We start from the raw sequence: 9,584 nt of genomic DNA, 5'->3' as shown, positions 1-9,584 counted from the left end.
TAAAATTTTCATGAATTATCCGACAAAAAGTTTTAGCTGATATCAACTCAGATTCATGGTCTTCCCCCTCAAACTTTTCGTTACGGTGTCACTAACACCCATACGTACTTGTACGCGTTATAAGTGACAAGGTAACGAATACCGAAGGGGATGATTCTTCTCATATTCTGAGTAATTCTATCAAGTGGGATTTCCCATCGAAAAAGTATAGAATTACAGGCGCGAAGCTATGTTACGTTCACATTGAAAAGAATAATTAATTCTTTCAGACAAGTCCCGATATAAGCAGCTAAATGCATTCTGAGTTTTGTCTACCTAATAATCCCAGTTAATTCACTAATCGTGTAAAGCCACAGACTAGGCTAGTACAGTATAAAAATACGAGTAAACCGGTCTACCTCGGTGGCGATTATATCATAAATTAATTAGCTTTGGTATTTATACATTTACAACCGATACTTATCGATATAAGTAATTTGTACGATAAGCGGATAGATATACCTAAAGGTTGCATTTTACGAATAGAAATGTAACCTTTACTGCATAATAACAAGTTTAGTAGTCTTTGTTTTTTTTTATTTATCAAAAATACTTACAATTAGCATTACCAAACGATCCTTACACGATAGCTCACCCCGGACACTTCATACAAAACACCTTGTTTTATACGGAAACTCCACATTGACGTTATCGTACACGCGCTTCTGTGTGTGTGACATCTGACGTCCATTCGATTGAAGACTAATGTAAAATGGGGAGGGGAGGGGGGTCTTTGAGGTTACAGTGACTGTGTTAAGTACTTTACTGTAGTAGCATCATAACGTTTAATATTTAATTACTATACATCAATGGGGAAAAATGTTAAAACGGGCATCGTAGATTGACGCTAGTTTCATATTCAGTGTGGCTAGTGACATCGCTCAACCCGATAGAAATTAAAAGCGTGAAGATTATAAAAAAGGTTATTAAAAGGTTAATGATTATTTAGAAGATACGGGCGTCCAAATTACAAAATTGTATAAAATACTTTGTTTTTTAAGAACGTCTAGGGCCCTGTGCCGAGGTTTTTCTTGCAGCTTCTTTTCCCCGCCTATACAGGTTGTGAGAAGCTGCAGTAGGTAGTTTTATAAAAATGACGATTCAAAGTGTAACTAAATGAAGATATTTTTGAATTAAGAACATTTGTTTTTTTTTTCAAACTAAGTAGATGTTCTGTCAGTAAATGCCTACTTTTATCGTTCTATAATATGAAATGAACAACAGATACGGTAGAAAATCTGTTTACGGTGCATTGCGTCATGGTAATTAATCTAGCAGGGTTGCCGTACTATAGGCCGCATTGATTCTCCATTAAGGACTGTTCAAACAACAGCGGTGTGCTTTACAAAGCACATTGTTTATTTTAGGTAATTAGCTAGATTATGCCCCTCCCTGTAAGTAGTTAAGTTAATTTTATAAGTATGTGGTAGGTACACGGGCTCGCTTCTCAATCCGGGAGCGCCAGTTCGAAACCCGGTACTAAATCGTTTCATGCGGAATGCCACGGAAGATCCGTGCTTCATTCGCAATGAAAATCTGCACATTGACCTAGGTCTGCCAACCATTGCCCAATGGCCCAAATTATCAAAACGTTTTTTTCGACTGCACCACTCAAATCCCCTGGTAATTGCGGCTTCCGATTATCTACATCCCGCTCAGGGACGGTACTGAAAAGAAATATACGATCCCGACGACCCAATTACTCTAGCCATAGAGGCGGCTAATCAACTCGCGACACCTAACACTTCAAAACCCGGTACCGACGATTTCCCTCATTCAGCGCTTCTCGCTATTTACCCATTAGGGTCGATCAATTCTTTCAAATATTCTTCCTCTCAGACGACGCCCTGAGCCGAGGTTCGCGCCCAACTGGGCACCCTCAGGCCGGTTGTTTTAAATTTTGTACCGGGCGAGAGACCTCAGCGCTCCCCATTTGTCCGGCCAAGTAGTTAATGCCATCTGCGGCAAATCCACAATAAGTCACGTCAAAAAACAAAAATCTCCAGTACCGGACTTGCACCAATGTGTAATGGGTAATTTATCTTAAGTGCAGTTTTCACTTGTCACGTTCTTATCACGCGAATCAAATAGGTTGTACTTACTAGGGTAAATAAAACGGTATATAGAAATAAAACCAAGTTTATTGACATTAAATCCCTAGCAAGTACATAGATCGGATCTCTGGGTCGCAGGTAATTTGATACTGGCTGAGCACCCTTGGTGCAGTAGGAAAACTACCACTTCCCTGTAACTCTTCCCACGACGACACGGGGTACACCGGCGCGCGCAGCAGGGCAGCAGAAACGGTGGGGTAAGTACAGGACCGAAAGTGGATCCAGCGGGTTGTAGAACCCGAAAGGTGAAGCGGTAGAGGTAAGTACAGGACCGGTAGTGGGTCCTGCGGTTGTAGAACTCGAAGGGTGAAACGGTGCAGGTAAGTACAGGACCGGTAGTGGGTCCAGCGGTTGCTGAACTCGAAGGGTGAAACGGTGCAGGTAAGTACAGGACCGGTAGTGGGTCCTGCGGTTGCTGAACTCGAAGGGTGAACCCTGGAACCCGGAATTAGTCATTTCAAGAATTGTCCGAATTCCCCGTCTGACTGCCACATGCCGATTCCTTAGCTTGATTGAAGATGGGAAGTGGATAGCAAGCAAGCTTAGCAATCTAAGATGTGGCTGTCAGCAAACTACACACAATAAAAGTGAATTTAGCAAAATAAATTCAGAAAAAGAACAAAGAACAAGATAAATTTATGGTAGGTAGTTGTTTTAAAAAACTATCTAACAAAATAGTAAAATTGAATATTTTAAGCTGAATAATTTTAATAGCAACGATATTAAACGTATTTTGTACATTATTATTGTTCCATATAAGAATTATTTAAACAAGGAAAGTACTTAGGTACAAAGATAACTTTAAGTTGGTTAAGTAGAATTAATTTAGAAAAATTGACAATTTAAATGTTGTTTTGAACATAAAAGATTGCTAATTATGATATAAAATAAGCACTAAAGCGTGAAAATACATTTACACGATGATTATGAAAAATGACAGTCATGCAATGAACAAAGAAAGCATGTACTAGTCTACGTTAATATTTAAACTAATAAAAATAGTAATTGCTACACTTACCCAATTAATGGGGATAACACAACACTATAAATTATTATATCGTAGACAAAATTAGTAAAAAAACGTATTTAAAAAATATACGAGTAATCGAGGTGTTCTCGCTACAAAGGCAGAAGGATTGTGTCGAACATCCGACCGGAAGAGTAACGGCTCGGCTGTGGAATGTAGGTACGGCTACCTACGCAATGTGATAATTATTAAAGTCGTACAATATTAACGGAATTATTTTGTAAATAGATATGTTTTGTTAAATTAATTAGTATATGTTTATTTATGTAATAATATTTTAGTTTTAAGCAGTAGTTTTTAAGTGTTTTCAATGATAACTTTTTGATAGTTCCTAACAGAAAAACAAGAGCAATTACACTCAGTAGTAAAACGCGGCAGGCGTTACACACTAACACAGTTGGCTCGGCCATTATAGACGGCGAAACGGCTCGTGTTAGTCTACTTGGTGTGGATACTTAGTTCATATTGCGGTGGATGTATCTCTGACTACCCCAATTGGGATATATAGTCGTAGGCCCATGTTATAAGTAAGTGATGTAGCATCTAACGTTTTCCTGCGTGAGAGCGGCCCCCATCTGTCTGGCCTGGGTTTGAAGAAAGAAAGATAGATAATTCGTAGCCGACGTGACGAACTGACGTATCTGAAATTTTTGGCAAATGTGACTTGCACCTTTGGCATTGTCAATAAGACACAAATTATTTTAGCAGAAAATTTGAGTTACGTCAGTTCGCAAAGTCAGCCACGAATTTATGTCATACTTATTTATTTTATTTTTATTTATTTATTTATTTACACAGACCAAAATACTACTTATTATTACGTTTCTCTTGATTAAAATTCATAAGTAAGGTAAATAGAAAAAAGAAAATGTTTTTCCTTACTTTTAGAACTGTCCTTATATTTTAGTAATACACTTAGTACACGACTCAATTGTCCAGCCAAGTAGAGCACGCTGTCGCAGGCAAATAACAAGCGTCAAAATCAATAACTAGGGTATAATGTGATCCAGTTATTTAGTAATTATGTTAACTAACCCGCATATAGATAAAAGGCTAGGCGAAATTTTGTACCGCTAAACCTAGATACAGTTAATTTGAATATCATAAGGGGCCGTCCATTAATCATGTGTTTTTTTTTTTTTTCATTTTTACCCCCCCTTCCACTTGGTGATACATGGTGAGGTTCAAGACTAACCCCCTATCCTATATCATGTGTATTTTTTAGTACCTACCAAAATAATTGCACGAAGCGCCGCTTTTCGGTTCAGTATCGCGCGTTTGCCGAAAAAATAAATACTCGTGATATATTACTACACCCCCCTCCCCCTTATGATATTTCGTGATTTTTTCATTGACCCCTCCCACCCCCCTCTCGAGCGTCGCATGATTAATGGACGGCCCCTAATATAAGCCCACAACTCTATCTCAATGGGGGACTCTACCGGCTAAGCACCCCAAAAAAAAGATAGCGCCGTTCAGATTTAACAAATACAAATTTATTTATTCGTAAAAACACAGGGTGATGTTACAATTCAATATACAGGTGTTACCACTAAAAATTAGGAGCCACTGCGATAACCGTCAGGCATACGAATTTAAGCACAAAATCAAAACAAATGAATTAAAATGAGAGAGATTATAAAACAAAAGTCAACTATTTAAATTATAAAATGTCAAATGTTAGAAAGTTATATGTCAATAGGTAGCATTAAAGTAAAAAAAATATAATACTAGTAACTAAAGAAACTTGATAATAGGGTAGTTTTTAATTTAACGTGATGACTGCGACGGAAAATTCCACTTGATATCAACTCAGAATGGTCTGATTCATCCCTCAAAGTTTTCGTTACGATGTCACTAACACCCTGTATAAATAAAATAAAAAGTCTAGTGGTTAGAGCGTTAGGCTCTCGATCTGGAGGTCCGGGTTCAAAGAAATCACTTTGTGAGACTGTCCTTTGTTGGGTAAGGAGTTTTCAGGCTTGAATCACCTGATTGTCCGAAAAAGTAAGATCATTCCGTGCTTCGGAGGGCACATTAAGCCGTTGGTCCCGGCTATTAGCCGTAAAAAAACACCTCCACCAACCTGCATTGGAGCAGCGTGGTGGAGTATGCTCCACACCTCCTCCGGTTGATTGAGGGGAGGCCTATGCCCAGCAGTGGGACGTATATAGGCTGTTTATATATGTTATGTATATTTTTGACGATAACCACAGTAAGCTTAGGCGTCTAACGAGTCATTCACGCATTGCATGTGTTAAATAAATGTGTATACAGACCTTCGCTCTACGGCTGGGGTATACAATTGTACTACTTTAGGCTAGCATAGGCTACATAAGCCATCTTCGGGCGCATCAGCGTCGTGCCGACTAGGAGTCGAAGGTCGGAGTACATCATCATCATCATCATCATTAATAGTACTTACAGAAAATCACTTCAATCTTAATATCTCAATAAATATTGATAATTTTTGAGTCATCATCTTCCCCCTAGCACTATCCCGTTTTTCACAGGGTCCTGTTTAACCTGAAGATTTGACAGTTCCGGTTTTTTACAGAAGCGACTCCCTGTCTGACCTTCCGACCCGCGAAGGAAAACCCAGCCCAATACAGGTTAGGTCACATACCTCCGAAAATTGCATTTCTCGGGAATGTGAGTCTCCTCACGATGTTTTCCTTCGTCGCTGAGCACGTAATTTAGGCCTGTGCTGGATTCGAACCTGCGACCTCAAAGTGAGAGGCAAGCGTTCTACTAACTGGGCTACCACGGCTCTAATTATTTGAGTATAAAAGTTTAATCACTACATAGTATAAAACAAAGTCGCTTTTTCTGTCCCTATAACCCTATGTACGCTTAAATCTTTAAAACTACGCAACGGATTTTGTTGCTTATTTTTTTAATAGATAGAGGGATTCAAGAGGAAGGTTTATATGTATAATAACATCCATTAAATAGTAGAGAAATACTGTTATTTATGAGGTTTTTAATGTGATGTCGTAAATAATTTCATTTTTTCCTCAGCATTGCACCCGAGCGAAGCCGGGGCGGGTCGCTAGTAAATATATAAAGTAACTAACACATAGACACATAGAAATTCACTAATTTGCAGTTTCCACTAACACAGTTGGTGACCATTATACAGAGTGTTAGTGATATAGTAACGAATACTAAGGGAGATGATTCAGACTATGACTCTGAGTAAATATCGAGAGGAATTTTCCTTCGCAAAATTAATGATTATTTTGTTTTTTTTTTTAATTATTTTAAATTCTCTACTTCTGCGATGGAAAATTCCACTTAATATTAACTCAGAATAATGAGCTGAATGATCCCTCTCAGCATTCGTTACGATGTCACTAACACTCTGTATAATGGTCGCCAACTGTGTTAGTGAAAACTGCAAATTAGTGAATTTCTATGTTTTCTGTGTTAGTGAATTTATATATTTATTAAACTTTTATACTCAAATAATTAGAGCCGTGGTAGCCGAGTTGGTAGAACGCTTGCCTCTCACTTTGAGGTCGCAGGTTCGAGTAAATACAGGTAGCCGTATAAGTACGTATGGGTGTTATAGTGACACCGTAACGTATACTGAGGAGTGTGATTCAGACTATGATTCTGAGTTGATATGAAGTGGAATTTCCGTTCGGAAAATTCATGAACATTTAAGTGTTTTCGTTAATTTCAGTTCCATACTTTTGCGACGGAAAATTCCACTTGATATCAACTCAGAATTATGGTCTGAATCATCCCTCAAAGTTTTCGTTACGATGTCACTAACACTCTATACTATAATGGTCACCAACTGTGTAAGTGGAAACTGCAGTGTGTGTATAGCTTGTGACCAGTGTCGTACCGTTCTCGGGAATGTCTCCGTTGTAAAAACTCTTTAATAGTAAATACGATGTAATGACAGAAGAGTATAAAAACAATTGTTACTTGATATTTGGATCATATTATTTATTGAATTGCGTTGTTACCCATATTGCTTCTCTTTATTTTAAGATGTAATTGTTTATACCCAAAAACAAAGATAAAAGACGCATATGTCTGTTATCCATGAAATTAGAAAGTGTATATGTACAGCGCCATTTATATTTTTTTGGGCAACGTAGTCTAGAAAGTCCCTTTTATTTCGATCATACGTTGATATAATTGATTATAGAAATTCATTGAGGTTATATAATCGACAACACTAATAATGCTATTCAGGTCAATGCGGAGACGCTAACCTTACAAAAATAGCATTTAATACCGCACTGCCGTGTCACGCACAAGTCTGCTATCTTAAAATAGTCGAGTTACGAATAACCAGTGCAAAAGGGGTTTATATCCTATGCTCTACATAGTTCAGTAAAAACATTTTAAAATTTATTGATACTTTTTGAGAAACAGAGGTTGACAAAGTCTGCTAACTTGATTTTTTTGCATGTGGGTCACGCCTAACTCATCTAACTAAAAGTTACAATAGATAGGCGTGACTACGACGAAGGCAATCCTAGCGATTCGCGACATTCTTTGTACTTCCAAACCCGGCGCCCAGGGAGGAAACATTTCCTGAATCTGAGAGAGAAGTCGAGGACCCAAAATACTTTGAACCAGGCATAAAGGGGAAATATTTTTTGGTTTGAATAAGAATGGGAAACTTCTTTAGAACAGTGATACCTGGAACCGTTGGTCAAAGGATCGAGTTTTGCAAGAACCATCAATGGGAGGATACAATACTAGGCTGGAAAACTGTTTGTTGTGAGAAAGCATACTCAAATGTGATGAGGATGATAAGGTCTTGTGACTTTTCTTGTTGAATAAAGAATTGCAATAGATGTAACCCTGGGCTTTCATAACTGAGCAAACGATAACATCATCGCTATTAATATTATTTTTAGTTTTGATCATCAGTTGCAGCATCAAAATCGTAAATAGTTCATGAGCACAGGGTTATTTTGTTTATTGCTTTTGTTCCTAGATGATTCTCGTTCGCCGAATGCGATTTTTTGTAAAACATTTGTTGAATCTTTGCTGGGTTCGGCTTCTTCAAGGGTTTTATGTATATTATACCCCCTTGGAAGCGGTTTTTGTGGTTTGTCGCGAAACGGATTCAGGTTTTGTGGACTGATGGTCTGTGTTGTCGATTTTTGTGATAATCTGTCAGATCGTCAATCTCTTTTACTCTCGAGAATTCAAGAGTTCGCTGTGCAACCGGGAACTGTATCAGTTGCTATGAGGGTGTACCCTGGTTCCAGAGCTTTGTGTATTCTGCAGTCACAAGTGAGGACGAGTTGATTGATCTCATCATAGCCAAGAAGAGAATTATATTTTTCTTTTGTGAGGTATAATTGTCACAATTCAAAGCCAAGTTCTTGTGGTTGCAAGGGTTGTTCAATACAGAGACAGAATGCTGATGCTGTATTATGGACTTTTCAGCCTGCAGTGGAACTGCCTTTCTCGAAAAATAATCCTTTACGGTTGGTTTCCACATCCATAGTATGTAAATATGATCCTAAGCTAAAAGCTTTTTGGCAGTACTTTCAATTTTAACACCATCTTCTGAATATCTACGGGTTTTATATGTGGAATAATTCTATAGGCCTATAGACTTATTCCACATATGAAACCCGTAGATATGTTTATAGGGCGATCTAAATAATGAAGGTACCTACTGTTGACGAGATTTTTGCTGTGGATGTGCAGGAGGCTATTTGCATGCCCAGGCTAGCTGTGGGGATTGCTGTTTTCAAGAACGTTGGTTCTGTTCATTGAGACGTTTGTCTCAAGGGTGAAATATGATACTGAGGCGAAGCAGGCGGAGGAGGCCAGTTTTTATAGTTTTATTTTCTACTTTCTTCGAGGGTTGTCCCTCGCAATAGAAAACCAAATTCCTACTCTGAAGTACAAACTTCACAGGATCATACATTCTTGTTGAGAGTGGAGATCCATTTTCAGCAATGATCTTCTTGATTGACTCTTCTACGCTTGTGGCTGCAAAAAGCGTAGGGAGTATGTTTCGAGCCGGTGCAAACTTCCATCGTGTCTGGTACAGTTCGTGCTTGCATAGCAGACAAGTTTTCGGGAGAGGGGAGTTATGCAGTCTAGCAGATTGTGTGGAGAAAGAGTAAATAAGTCGTCGGAAGGAACGACAATACAGACTCTTGGCCACGAAAACATTATTTTATTTTGCGACGAACTACTGGAAGGTGTTTCCAAGGGGGTGTGGTGTGCTGGCCTTGAGGATGGTTGAATTTAGTAAGGGTTCAACAGATGTTTTTAGTAAGGGGTGGTGCATGTGTGCCGATGATTTTGGAGTGATGAAAATTGTGAGGAGGAATTAATTGATTCCTGAAGGTTATGCCTAAAACATTTTTAGCTATGGCATTGTGATTGATGATTGCAAACATGCTGTTGGA

Source organism: Pectinophora gossypiella, chromosome 13 (genome assembly GCF_024362695.1).
Source record: "Pectinophora gossypiella chromosome 13, ilPecGoss1.1, whole genome shotgun sequence".
Taxonomy (NCBI): domain Eukaryota; kingdom Metazoa; phylum Arthropoda; class Insecta; order Lepidoptera; family Gelechiidae; genus Pectinophora; species Pectinophora gossypiella.
Note: the sequence above shows the minus strand (reverse complement) of the source record.